The sequence below is a fragment of the Heterodontus francisci genome, chromosome 5, assembly GCF_036365525.1.
Source record: "Heterodontus francisci isolate sHetFra1 chromosome 5, sHetFra1.hap1, whole genome shotgun sequence".
NCBI lineage: Eukaryota > Metazoa > Chordata > Chondrichthyes > Heterodontiformes > Heterodontidae > Heterodontus > Heterodontus francisci.
The window spans coordinates 204449953-204466329 of record NC_090375.1 but is presented as its reverse complement, the minus strand read 5'-3'; positions in this window follow the sequence as shown (position 1 = coordinate 204466329).

The following is a 16377-nucleotide window of genomic DNA, read 5'->3' as shown; positions in this document are numbered from 1 at the left end:
TCTCACACTGTCTCACACACATTCACTCTCTCACACTGTCTCACACACACTCTCTCACACTCACACACACACAAACTCTCTCACACTGTCTCACGCACACTCACTTTCTCACACTGTCTCACACACATTCACTCTCTCACACTGCCTCACACACACTCACTCTCTCACACTGTCTCACACACTCACTCTCTCACACTGCCTCACACACCCTCACTCTCTCACACTGTCTCACACACACTCACTCTCTCACACTCACACACACACACACACTCTCAAACTGTCTCACACACACTCACTCTCACACTGTCTGACACACACTCACTCTCTCACACTGTCTCACACACTCACTCTCTCACACTGCCTCACACACCCTCACTCTCTCACACTGTCTCACACACACTCACTCTCTCACACTCACACACACACACACTCTCTCACACTGTCTCACACACATTCACTCTCTCACACTGCCTCACACACACTCACTCTCTCACACTGTCTCACACACTAACTCTCTCACACTGCCTCACACACACTCACTCTCTCACACTGTCTCGCACACTCACCTCTCACACACTCACTCTCATGCTGTCGCGCACACTCGCACTCTCTGACACTGTCTCACACTCACTCTCTCTCACTGCCACAGACACACTCACTCTCTCATAGTGTCTCACACACACTCACTCTCTCACACTGTCTCACACACACTCACTCTCTCACACTGCCTCACAGACACTCACTCTCTCACTCTCACACACATTCACTCTCTCACTGTCTCACACACACTCACTCTCTCACACTGTCTCACACACATTCACTCTCTCACACTGCCTCACACACACTCACTCTCTCACACTGTCTCACACACTCACTCTCTCACACTGCCTCACACACCCTCACTCTCTCACACTGTCTCACACACATTCACTCTCTCACACTGTCTCACACACAATCAAACTCTCTCACACATTCACTCTCTCACACTGTCTCACACAGACTCACTCTCTTACACTGCCTCACACACACTCACTCTCTCACACGCTCTCACTCTCTCATACTGTCTCACACACACTCACTCTCTCACACTGTCTCACACACATTCACACTCTCACACTGTCTCACACACACTCACTCTCTCACACGCTCTCACTCTCTCATACTGTCTCACACACACTCACTCTCTCACACTGTCTCACACACATTCACACTCTCACACTGTCTCACACACACTCACTCTCTCACACTGTCTCACACACTCACTCTCTCACACTGTCTCACACATACTCACTCTCTCAGACTATCTCACACACAGTCACATTCACACACTGTCTCACACACTCACTCTCTCACACTGTCTCACACACACTCACTCTCACACTGTCGCACACACATTCACTCTCTCACACTGTCTCACACACACTCACTCTCTCAAACTCACACACACACAAACTCTCTCACACTGTCTCACACACACTCACTCTCTCACACTGCCTCACACACACTCACTCTCTCACACGCTCTCACTCTCTCACACTGTCTCGCACACACTCACTATCTCACACTGTCTCACACACATTCACTCTCTCACACTGTCTCACACACACTCACTCTCTCACTCTGTCTCACACACTCACTCTCTCACACTGTCTCACACACACTCACTCTCTCACACTGCCTCACATACCCTCACTCTCACACTGTCTCACACACACTCACTCTCTCACACTCACACACACACACACACATACACACACTGTCTCACACACACTCACTCTCTCACACTCACACACACACAAACTCTCTCACACACACTCACTCTCTCACACTGTCTCACACACACTCACTCTCTCACACTGCCTCACACACACTCACTCTCTCACTCTCACACACATTCACTCTCTCACTATCTCACACACACTCACTCTCTCACACTGTCTCACACACATTCACTCTCTCACACTGCCTCACACACCCTCACTCTCTCACACCGTCTCACACACATTCACTCTCTCACACTGTCTCACACACACTCACTCTCTCTCACACATTCACTCTCTCACACTGTCTCACACACACTCACTCTCTTACACTGCCTCACACACACTCACTCTCTCACACGCTCTCACTCTCTCATACTGTCTCACACACACTCACTCTCTCACACTGTCTCACACACATTCACACACTCACACTGTCTCACACACAATCACTCTCTCACACTGTCTCACACACTCACTCTCTCACACTGTCTCACACACACTCACTCTCTCACACTGTCTCACACACTCACTCTCTCACACTGTCTCACACACACTCACTCTCACACTGTCTCACACACACTCACTCTCTCACACTGCCTCACACACACTCACTCTCTCGCAATGTCTCGCACACTCACCTCTCACACACTCTCATGCTGTCGCGCACACTCTCACTCTCTGACACTGTCTCACACACATTCACTCTCTCACACTGTCTCACACACACTCTCTCACACTCACACACACACAAACTCTCTCACACTGTCTCACGCACACTCACTCTCTCACACTGTCTCACACACATTCACTCTCTCACACTGCCTCACACACACTCACTCTCTCACACTGTCTCACACACTCACTCTCTCACACTGCCTCACACACCCTCACTCTCTCACACTGTCTCACACGCACTCACTCTCTCACACTCACACACAAACACACACTCTCAAACTGTCTCACACACACTCACTCTCACACTGTCTGACACACACTCACTCTCTCACTGTATCACACACATTCACTCTCTCACAGTGCCTCACGCACACTCACTCTCTCACACTGTCTCACACACTCACTCTCTCACACTGCCTCACACACACTCACTCTCTCACACTGTCTCGCACACTCACCTCTCACACACTCACTCTCATGCTGTCGCGCACACTCGCACTCTCTGACACTGTCTCACACACACTCACTCTCTGTCACTGCCACAGACACACTCACTCTCTCACACTGTCTCACACACTCACTCTCTCACACTGTCTCACACACACTCACTCCCTCACACACACTCACTCTCTCATAGTGTCTCACACACACTCACTCTCTCACACTGTCTCACACACACTCACTCTCTCACACTGCCTCACACACACACACTCTCTCACTCTCACACACATTCACTCTCTCACTGTCTCACACACACTCACTCTCTCACACTGTCTCACACACATTCACTCTCTCACACTGCCTCACACACACTCACTCTCTCACACTGTCTCACACACTCACTCTCTCACACTGCCTCACACACCCTCACTCTCTCACACTGTCTCACACACATTCACTCTCTCACACTGTCTCACACACACTCAAACTCTCTCACACATTCACTCTCTCACATTGTCTCACACAGACTCACTCTCTTACACTGCCTCACACACACTCACTCTCTCACACGCTCTCACTCTCTCATACTGTCTCACACACACTCACTCTCTCACACTGTCTCACACACATTCACACTCTCACACTGTCTCACACACACTCACTCTCTCACACGCTCTCACTCTCTCATACTGTCTCACACACACTCACTCTCTCACACTGTCTCACACACATTCACACTCTCACACTGTCTCACACACACTCACTCTCTCACACTGCCTCACACACTCACTCTCTCACACTGTCTCACACACACTCACTCTCTCAGACTATCTCACACACAGTCACATTCACACACTGTCTCACACACTCACTCTCTCACACTGTCTCACACACTCACTCTCCCACACTGCCTCACACACCCTCACTCTCTCACACTGTCTCACACACATTCACTCTCTCACACTGTCTCACACACACTCACTCTCTCTCACACATTCACTCTCTCACACTGTCTCACACAGACTCACTCTCTCACACTGCCTCACACACACTCACTCTCTCACACGCTCTCACTCTCTCATACTGTCTCACACACACTCAATCTCTCACACTGTCTCACACACATTCACACTCTCACACTGTCTCACACACACTCACTCTCTCACACTGTCTCACACACTCACTCTCTCACACTGTCTCACACACACTCACTCTCTCATACTGTCTCACACACTCACTCTCTCACACTGTCTCACACACACTCACTCTCTCAAACTCACACACGCACAAACTCTCTCACACTGTCTCACACACACTCACTCTCTCACACTGCCTCACACACACTCACTCTCTCACACGCTCTCACTCTCTCACACTGTCTCACACACACTCACTCTCTCACACTGTCTCACACACATTCACACTCTCACACTGTCTCACACACACTCACTCTCTCACACTGTCTCACACACTCACTCTCTCACACTGTCTCACACACACTCACTCTCTCACACTGTCTCACATACTCACTCTCTCAGACTATCTCACACACAGTCACATTCTCACACTGTCTCACACACTCACTCTCTCACACTGTCTCACACACACTCACTCTCACACTGTCTCACACACATTCACTCTCTCACACTGTGGCACACACACTCACTCTCTCACACTCACACTCACACACACACAAACTCTCTCACACTATCTCACACACACTCACTCTCTCACTCTCACACACATTCACTCCCTCACTGTCTCACACACACTGACTCTCTCACACTGTCTCACACACATTCACTCTCTCACACTGCCTCACACACACTCACTCTCTCACACTGTCTCACACACTCACTCTCTCACACTGCCTCACACACCCTCACTCTCTCACACTGTCTCACACACATTCACTCTCTCACACTGTCTCACACACACTCACTCTCTCTCACACATTCACTCTCTCACACTGTCTCACACAGACTCACTCTCTCACACTGCCTCACACACACTCACTCTCTCACACGCTCTCACTCTCTCATACTGTCTCACACACACTCACTCTCTCTCACCCATTCACTCTCTCACACTGTCTCACACACTCACTCTCTCACACTGCCTCACACACACTCACTCTCTCACACTGTCTCGCACACTCACCTCTCACACACTCACTCTCATGCTGTCGCGCACACTCGCACTCTCTGACACTGTCTCACACACACTCACTCTCTCTCACTGCCACAGACACACTCACTCTCTCACACTGTCTCACACACTCACTCTCTCACACTGTCTCACACACACTCACTCCCTCACACACACTCACTCTCTCATAGTGTCTCACACACACTCACTCTCTCACACTGTCTCACACACACTCACTCTCTCACACTGCCTCACACAGACTCACTCTCTCACTCTCACACACATTCACTCTCTCACTGTCTCACACACACTCACTCTCTCACACTGTCTCACACACATTCACTCTCTCACACTGCCTCACACACACTCACTCTCTCACACTGTCTCACACACTCACTCTCTCACACTGCCTCACACACCCTCACTCTCTCACACTGTCTCACACACATTCACTCTCTCACACTGTCTCACACACACTCAAACTCTCTCACACATTCACTCTCTCACACTGTCTCACACAGACTCACTCTCTTACACTGCCTCACACACACTCACTCTCTCACACGCTCTCACTCTCTCATACTGTCTCACACACACTCACTCTCTCACACTGTCTCACACACATTCACACTCTCACACTGTCTCACACACACTCACTCTCTCACACGCTCTCACTCTCTCATACTGTCTCACACACACTCACTCTCTCACACTGTCTCACACACATTCACACTCTCACACTGTCTCACACACACTCACTCTCTCACACTGCCTCACACACTCACTCTCTCACACTGTCTCACACACACTCACTCTCTCAGACTATCTCACACACAGTCACATTCACACACTGTCTCACACACTCACTCTCTCACACTGTCTCACACACTCACTCTCCCACACTGCCTCACACACCCTCACTCTCTCACACTGTCTCACACACATTCACTCTCTCACACTGTCTCACACACACTCACTCTCTCTCACACATTCACTCTCTCACACTGTCTCACACAGACTCACTCTCTCACACTGCCTCACACACACTCACTCTCTCACACGCTCTCACTCTCTCATACTGTCTCACACACACTCAATCTCTCACACTGTCTCACACACATTCACACTCTCACACTGTCTCACACACACTCACTCTCTCACACTGTCTCACACACTCACTCTCTCACACTGTCTCACACACACTCACTCTCTCATACTGTCTCACACACTCACTCTCTCACACTGTCTCACACACACTCACTCTCTCAAACTCACACACGCACAAACTCTCTCACACTGTCTCACACACACTCACTCTCTCACACTGCCTCACACACACTCACTCTCTCACACGTTCTCACTCTCTCACACTGTCTCACACACACTCAATCTCTCACACTGTCTCACACACATTCACACTCTCACACTGTCTCACACACACTCACTCTCTCACACTGTCTCACACACTCACTCTCTCACACTGTCTCACACACACTCACTCTCTCACACTGTCTCACATACTCACTCTCTCAGACTATCTCACACACAGTCACATTCTCACACTGTCTCACACACTCACTCTCTCACACTGTCTCACACACACTCACTCTCACACTGTCTCACACACATTCACTCTCTCACACTGTGGCACACACACTCACTCTCTCACACTCACACTCACACACACACAAACTCTCTCACACTATCTCACACACACTCACTCTCTCACTCTCACACACATTCACTCCCTCACTGTCTCACACACACTGACTCTCTCACACTGTCTCACACACATTCACTCTCTCACACTGCCTCACACACACTCACTCTCTCACACTGTCTCACACACTCACTCTCTCACACTGCCTCACACACCCTCACTCTCTCACACTGTCTCACACACATTCACTCTCTCACACTGTCTCACACAGACTCACTCTCTCACACTGCCTCACACACACTCACTCTCTCACACGCTCTCACTCTCTCATACTGTCTCACACACACTCACTCTCTCTCACCCATTCACTCTCTCACACTGTCTCACACAGACTCACTCTCTCACACTGCCTCACACACACTCACTCTCTCACACGCTCTCACTCTCTCACACTGTCTCACACACACTCACTCTCTGATACTGTCTCACACACTCACTCTCTCACACTGCCTCACACACACTCACTGTCTGACACTGTCTCACACACTAACTCTCTCACACTGCCTCACACACCCTTACTCTCTCACACTGTCTCACACACATTCACTCTCTCACACTGTCTCACACACACTCATTCACTCTCACACATTCACTCTCTCACACTGTCTCACACACACTCACTCTCTCACACTGTCTCAAACACACTCTCTCACACTGTCTCACACACACTCACTCTCTCACACTGTCTCACATACTCACTCTCTCAGACTATCTCACACACAGTCACATTCTCACACTGTCTCACGCTCTCACTCTCTCACACTGTCTCACACACACTCACTCTCACACTGTCTCACACACATTCACTCTCTCACACTGTGGCACACACACTCACTCTCTCACACTCACACTCACACACACACAAACTCTCTCACACTGTCTCACACACACTCACTCTCTCACACTGTCTCACACACACTCACTCTCTCACACTGCCTCACACTCACTCACTCTCACACTGTCTCACACACATTCACTCTCTCACTGTCTCACACACACTGACTCTCTCACACTGTCTCACACACATTCACTCTCTCACACTGCCTCACACACACTCACTCTCTCACACTGTCTCACACACTCACTCTCCCACACTGCCTCACACACCCTCACTCTCTCACACTGTCTCACACACATTCACTCTCTCACACTGTCTCACACACACTCACTCTCTCTCACACATTCACTCTCTCACACTGTCTCACACAGACTCACTCTCTCACACTGCCTCACACACACTCACTCTCTCACACGCTCTCACTCTCTCATACTGTCTCACACACACTCAATCTCTCACACTGTCTCACACACATTCACACTCTCACACTGTCTCACACACACTCACTCTCTCACACTGTCTCACACACTCACTCTCTCACACTGTCTCACACACACTCACTCTCTCATACTGTCTCACACACTCACTCTCTCACACTGCCTCACACACACTCACTGTCTCACACTGTCTCACACACTAACTCTCTCACACTGCCTCACACACCCTTACTCTCTCACACTGTCTCACACACATTCACTCTCTCACACGCTCTCACACACACTCATTCACTCTCACACATTCACTCTCTCTCACTGTCTCACACACACTCACTCTCTCACACTGTCTCAAACACACTCTCTCACACTGTCTCACACACACTCACTCTCTCACACTGTCTCACACACTCACTCTCACACTGCCTCACACACACTCACTCTCTCACACTGTCTCACACACTAACTCTCTCACACTGCCTCACACACCCTCACTCTCTCACACTGTCTCACACACATTCACTCTCTCACACTGTCTCACTCACACTCACTCTCTCTCACACATTCACTCTCTCACACTGTCTCACGCCGTCACACTCTCACACTGTCTCACACACATTCACTCTCTCACACTGCCTCACACACACTCACTCTCTCACACTGTCTCACACACATTCACTCCCTCACACTGTCTCACACACACTCACTCTTTCACACTGTCTCACACACTCACTCTCTCACACTGTCGCAGACTCACTCACTCTCTCACACTGTCTCACACACTCACTCTCTCAGACTATCTCACACACAGTCACACTCTCACATTGTCTCACACACATTCACTCTCTCACACTGCCTCACACACACTCACTCTCTCTCACTGCCTCACACACACACTCTCTCACACTGTCTCACACACATTCACTCTGTCACACTGCCTCACACACACTCACTCTCTCACACTGTCTCACACACACTCCCTCTCTTACACTCACAGACACACACACTCTCTCACACTGCCTCACACACACTCACTCTCTCACACTGTCTCGCACACTCACCTCTCACACACTCCCATGCTGTCGCGCACACTCTCACTCTCTGACACTGTCTCACACACACTCACTCTCTCTCACTGCCTCACACACACTCACTCTCTCACACTGTCTCACACACATTCACTCTGTCACACTGCCTTACACACTCTCCCTCTCTGACACTGTCTCACACACACTCACTCTCTCACACTGCCTCACACACACTCACTCTCTCACACTGTCTCTCACACACTCGCTCTCTCACATGCACTCACTCACTCATAGTGTCTCCCACACATTCACTCTCTCACACTGTCTCACACACACTCACTCTCTCACACTCACACACAGACACACACTCTCACACTGTCTCACACACACTCACTCTCACACTGTCTCACACACTCACTCTCTCACTGTATCACACACATTCACTCTCTCACACTGCCTCACGCACACTCCCTCTCTCACACTGTCTCACACACTCACTCTCTCACACTGCCTCACACACACTCATTCTCTCACACTGTCTCGCACACTCACCTCTCACACACTCACTCTCATGCTGTCGCGCACACTCGCACTCTCTGACACTGTCTCACACACACTCACTCTCTCTCACTGCCACAGACACACTCACTCTCTCACACTGTCTCACACACTCACTCTCTCACACTGTCTCACACACACTCACTCCCTCACACACACTCACTCTCTCATAGTGTCTCACACACACTCACTCTCTCACACTGTCTCACACACACTCACTCTCTCACACTGCCTCACACACACTCACTCTCTCACTCTCACACACATTCACTCTCTCACTGTCTCACACACACTCACTCTCTCACACTGTCTCACACACATTCACTCTCTCACACTGCCTCACACACACTCACTCTCTCACACTGTCTCACACACTCACTCTCTCACACTGCCTCACACACCCTCACTCTCTCACACTGTCTCACACACATTCACTCTCTCACACTGTCTCACACACACTCAAACTCTCTCACACATTCACTCTCTCACACTGTCTCACACAGACTCACTCTCTTACACTGCCTCACACACACTCACTCTCTCACACGCTCAAACTCTCTCATACTGTCTCACACACACTCACTCTCTCACACTGTCTCACACACATTCACACTCTCACACTGTCTCACACACACTCACTCTCTCACACGCTCTCACTCTCTCATACTGTCTCACACACACTCACTCTCTCACACTGTCTCACACACATTCACACTCTCATACTGTCTCACACACACTCACTCTCTCACACTGTCTCACACACACTCACTCTCTCAGACTATCTCACACACAGTCACATTCACACACTGTCTCACACACTCACTCTCTCACACTGTCTCACACACACTCACTCTCACACTGTCTCACACACATTCACTCTCTCACACTGTCTCACACACACTCACTCTCTCAAACTCACACACGCACAAACTCTATCACACTGTCTCACACACACTCACTCTCTCACACTGCCTCACACACACTCACTCTCTCACACGCTCTCACTCTCTCACACTGTCTCACACACACTCACTCTCTCACACTGTCTCACACACATTCACACTCTCACACTGTCTCACACACACTCACTCTCTCACACTGTCTCACACACTCACTCTCTCACACTGTCTCACACACACTCACTCTCTCACACTGTCTCACATACTCACTCTCTCAGACTATCTCACACACAGTCACATTCTCACACTGTCTCACACACTCACTCTCTCACACTGTCTCACACACACTCACTCTCACACTGTCTCACACACATACACTCTCTCACACTGTGGCACACACACTCACTCTCTCACACTCACACTCACACACACACAAACTCTCTCACACTGTCTCACACACACTCACTCTCTCACTCTCACACACATTCACTCCCTCACTGTCTCACACACACTGACTCTCTCACACTGTCTCACACACATTCACTCTCTCACACTGCCTCACACACACTCACTGTCTCACACTGTCTCACACACTCAATCTCTCACACTGCCTCACACACCCTCACTCTCTCACACTGTCTCACACACATTCACTCTCTCACACTGTCTCACACTCACTCACTCTCTCTCACACATTCACTCTCTCACACTGTCTCACACAGACTCACTCTCTCACACTGCCTCACACACACTCACTCTCTCACACGCTCTCACTCTCTCATACTGTCTCACACACACTCAATCTCTCACACTGTCTCACACACATTCACACTCTCACACTGTCTCACACACACTCACTCTCTCACACTGTCTCACACACTCACTCTCTCACACTGTCTCACACACACTCACTCTCTCATACTGTCTCACACACTCACTCTCTCACACTGCCTCACACACACTCACTGTCTCACACTGTCTCACACACTAACTCTCTCACACTGCCACACACACCCTTACTCTCTCACACTGTCTCACACACATTCACTCTCTCACACTGTCTCACACACACTCATTCACTCTCACACATTCACTCTCTCACACTGTCTCACACACACTCACTCTCTCACACTGTCTCAAACACACTCTCTCAGACTGTCTCACACACACTCACTCTCTCACACTGTCTCACATACTCACTCTCTCAGACTATCTCACACACAGTCACATTCTCACACTGTCTCACGCACTCACTCTCTCACACTGTCTCACACACACTCACTCTCACACTGTCTCACACACATTCACTCTCTCACACTGTGGCACACACACTCACTCTCTCACACTCACACTCACACACACACAAACTCTCTCACACTGTCTCACACACACTCACTCTCTCACACTGTCTCACACACACTCACTCTCTCACACTGCCTCACACACACTCACTCTCTCACTCTCACACACATTCACTCTCTCACTGTCTCACACACACTGACTCTCTCACACTGTCTCACACACATTCACTCTCTCACACTGCCTCACACACACTCACTCTCTCACACTGTCTCACACACTCACTCTCCCACACTGCCTCACACACCCTCACTCTCTCACACTGTCTCACACACATTAACTCTCTCACACTGTCTCACACACACTCACTCTCTCTCACACATTCACTCTCTCACACTGTCTCACAGAGACTCACTCTCTCACACTGCCTCACACACACTCACTCTCTCACACGCTCTCACTCTCTCATACTGTCTCACACACACTCAATCTCTCACACTGTCTCACACACATTCACACTCTCACACTGTCTCACACACACTCACTCTCTCACACTGTCTCACACACTCACTCTCTCACACTGTCTCACACACACTCACTCTCTCATACTGTCTCACACACTCACTCTCTCACACTGCCTCACACACACTCACTGTCTCACACTGTCTCACACACTCACTCTCTCACACTGCCTCACACACCCTTACTCTCTCACACTGTCTCACACACATTCACTCTCTCACACTGTCTCACACACACTCATTCACTCTCACACATTCACTCTCTCCCACTGTCTCACACACACTCACTCTCTCACACTGTCTCAAACACACTCTCTCACACTGTCTCACACACACTCACTCTCTCACACTGTCTCACACACTCACTCTCACACTGCCTCACACACACTCACTCTCTCACACTGTCTCACACACTAACTCTCTCACACTGCCTCACACACCCTCACTCTCTCACACTGTCTCACACACATTCACTCTCTCACACTGTCTCACACACACTCACTCTCTCTCACACATTCACTCTCTCACACTGTCTCACGCCGTCACACTCTCACACTGTCTCACACACATTCACTCTCTCACACTGCCTCACACACACTCACTCTCTCACACTGTCTCACACACATTCACTCCCTCACACTGTCTCACACACACTCACTCTCTCACACTGTCTCACACACTCACTCTCTCACACTGTCGCAGACACACTCACTCTCTCACACTGTCTCACACACTCACTCTCTCAGACTATCTCACACACAGTCACACTCTCACATTGTCTCACACACATTCACTCTCTCACACTGCCTCACAAACACTCACTCTCTCTCACTGCCTCACACACACTCACTCTCTCACACTGTCTCACACACATTCACTCTGTCACACTGCCTCACACACACTCACTCTCTCACACTGTCTCACACACACTCCCTCTCTTACACTCACAGACACACACACTCTCTCACACTGCCTCACACACACTCACTCTCTCACACTGTCTCGCACACTCACCTCTCACACACTCCCATGCTGTCGCGCACACTCTCACTCTCTGACACTGCCTCACACACACTCACTCTCTCTCACTGCCTCACACACACTCACTCTCTCACACTGTCTCACACACATTCACTCTGTCACACTGCCTTACACACTCTCCCTCTCTGACACTGTCTCACACACACTCACTCTCTCACACTGCCTCACACACACTCACTCTCACACTGTCTCACACACTCACTCTCTCACTGTATCACACACATTCACTCTCTCACACTGCCTCACGCACACTCACTCTCTCACACTGTCTCACACACTCACTCTCTCACACTGCCTCACACACACTCACTCTCTCACACTGTCTCGCACACTCACCTCTCACACACTCACTCTCATGCTGCCGCGCACACTCTCACTCTCTGACACTGTCTCACACACACTCACTCTCTCTCACTGCCTCACACACACTCACTCTCTCACACTGTCTCACACACATTCACTCTCTCACACTGTCTCACACACTCTCACTCTCTGACACTGTCTCACACACACTCACTCTCTCTCACTGCCTCACACACACTCACTCTCTCACACTGTCTCACACACATTCACTCTGTCACACTGCCTTACACACTCTCCCTCTCTGACACTGTCTCACACACACTCACTCTCTCACACTGCCTCACACACTCTCACTCTCTCACACTGTCTCACACACACCCACTCTCTCACTGTCTCACACACATTCACTCTCTCACACTGTCTCACACACACTCACTCTCTCACACTGCCTCACACACACTCACCCTCTCACACTGTCTCACACTCTCACTCTCTCACACTGTCTCACACACACTCAGTCTCTCACACTGTCTCACACACATTCACTCTCTCACACTGTCACACACACACTCACTCTGTCACACTGCCTCGGACACACTCACTCTCTCACACTGTCTCTCACACACTCGCTCTCTCACATGCACTCACTCACTCATAGTGTCTCACACACACTCACTCTCTCACACTGTCTCACACACACTCAATCTCTCACACTCACACACACACACACTCTCACACTGTCTCACACACACTCTCTCTCACACTGTCTCACACACACTCACTCTCTCACTGTATCACACACATTCACTCTCACACTGCCTCACGCACACTCACTCTCTCACACTGTCTCACACACTCACTCTCTCACACCGCCTCACACACACTCAATCTCTCACACTGTCTCCCACACTTACCTATCACACACTCACTCTCATGCTGTCGCGCACACTCGCACTCTCTTACACTGTCTCACACACACTCACTCTCTCTCACTGCCTCACACACACTCACTCTCTCACACTGTCTCACACACATTCACTCTCTCACACTGCCTCACATACTCTCCCTCTCTGACACTGTCTCACACACACTCACTCTCTCACACTGCCTCACACACACTCACTCTCTCACACTGTCTCACACAGACCCACTCTCTCACTGTCTCACACACATTCACTCCCTCACACTGTCTCACACACTCACTCTCTCACACTGCCTCACACACACTCACTCTCTCTCACTGTCGCACACTCTCACTCTCTCACACTGTCTCACACACAGTCAGTCTCTCACACTGTCTCACACACATTCACTCTCTCACACTGTCTCACACACACTCACTCTCTCACACTGCCTCAGACACACTCACTCTCTCACACTGTCTCACACTCTCACTCTCTCACACTGTCTCACACACACTCAGTCTCTCACACTGTCTCTCACACACTCGCTCTCTCACACGCACTCACCCTCTCACACTGTCTCACACACACTCACTCTCTCACACTCGCACACATTCACTCTCTCACTGTCTCAAAAACACTCACTCTCACTATCTCACACACATTCACTCCCTCACACTGTCTGACACACACTCACTCTCTCACACTGTCTCACACACACTCACTCTCTCACACTGCCACAGACACACTCACTCTCTCACACTGTCTCACACACACTCACTCTCACACTGTCTCACACACTCACTCTCTCACACTGTCTCACACACACTCACTCTCTCACACACACTCACTCTCTCATAGTGTCTCACACACACTCACTCTCTCACACTGTCTCACACACACTCAATCTCTCACACTCACACACACACACACTCTCTCACACTGTCTCACACACACTCACTCTCTCACACTGCCTCGGACACACTCACTCTGTCACACTGTCTCTCACACAGTCGCTCTCTCACACGCACTCACTCTCTCATAGTGTCTCACACACACTCACTCTGTCACACAGTCTCACACACACTCACTCTCTCACACTCACACTGTCTCACACACACTCACTCTCACACTGTCTCACACACAATCACTCTCTCACTGTATCACACACATTCACTCTCTCACACTGCCTCAGGCACACTCACTCTCTCACACTGTCCCACACACTCACCTCTCACACACTCACTCCCACACTGTCTGACACACTCACTCTCTCACACTGTCTCACACACACTCACTCTCACACTGTCTCACACACATTCACTCTCTCACACTGTCTCACACACACTCACTCTCTCACACTGCCACAGACACACTCACTCTCTCACACTGTCTCACACACACTCACTCTCACACTGTCTCACACACTCACTCTCTCACACTGTCTCACACACTCACTCTCTTACACTCACAGACACACTCACTCTCTCACACTGTCTCACACACATTCACTCTCTCACACTGCCTGACACACACTCACTCTCTCACACTGCCTCACACACTCACTCTCTCGCACTGCCTCACACACATTCACTCTCTCACACTGTCTCACACACACTCACTCTCTCTCACACATTCACTCTCTCACACAGACTCACTCTCTCACACTGCCTCACACACACTCACTCTCTCACACGCTCTCACTCTCTCATACTGTCTCACACACACTCACTCTCTCACACTGTCTCACACACATTCACTCTCTCACACTGTCTCACACACACTCACTCTCTCTCACACATTCACT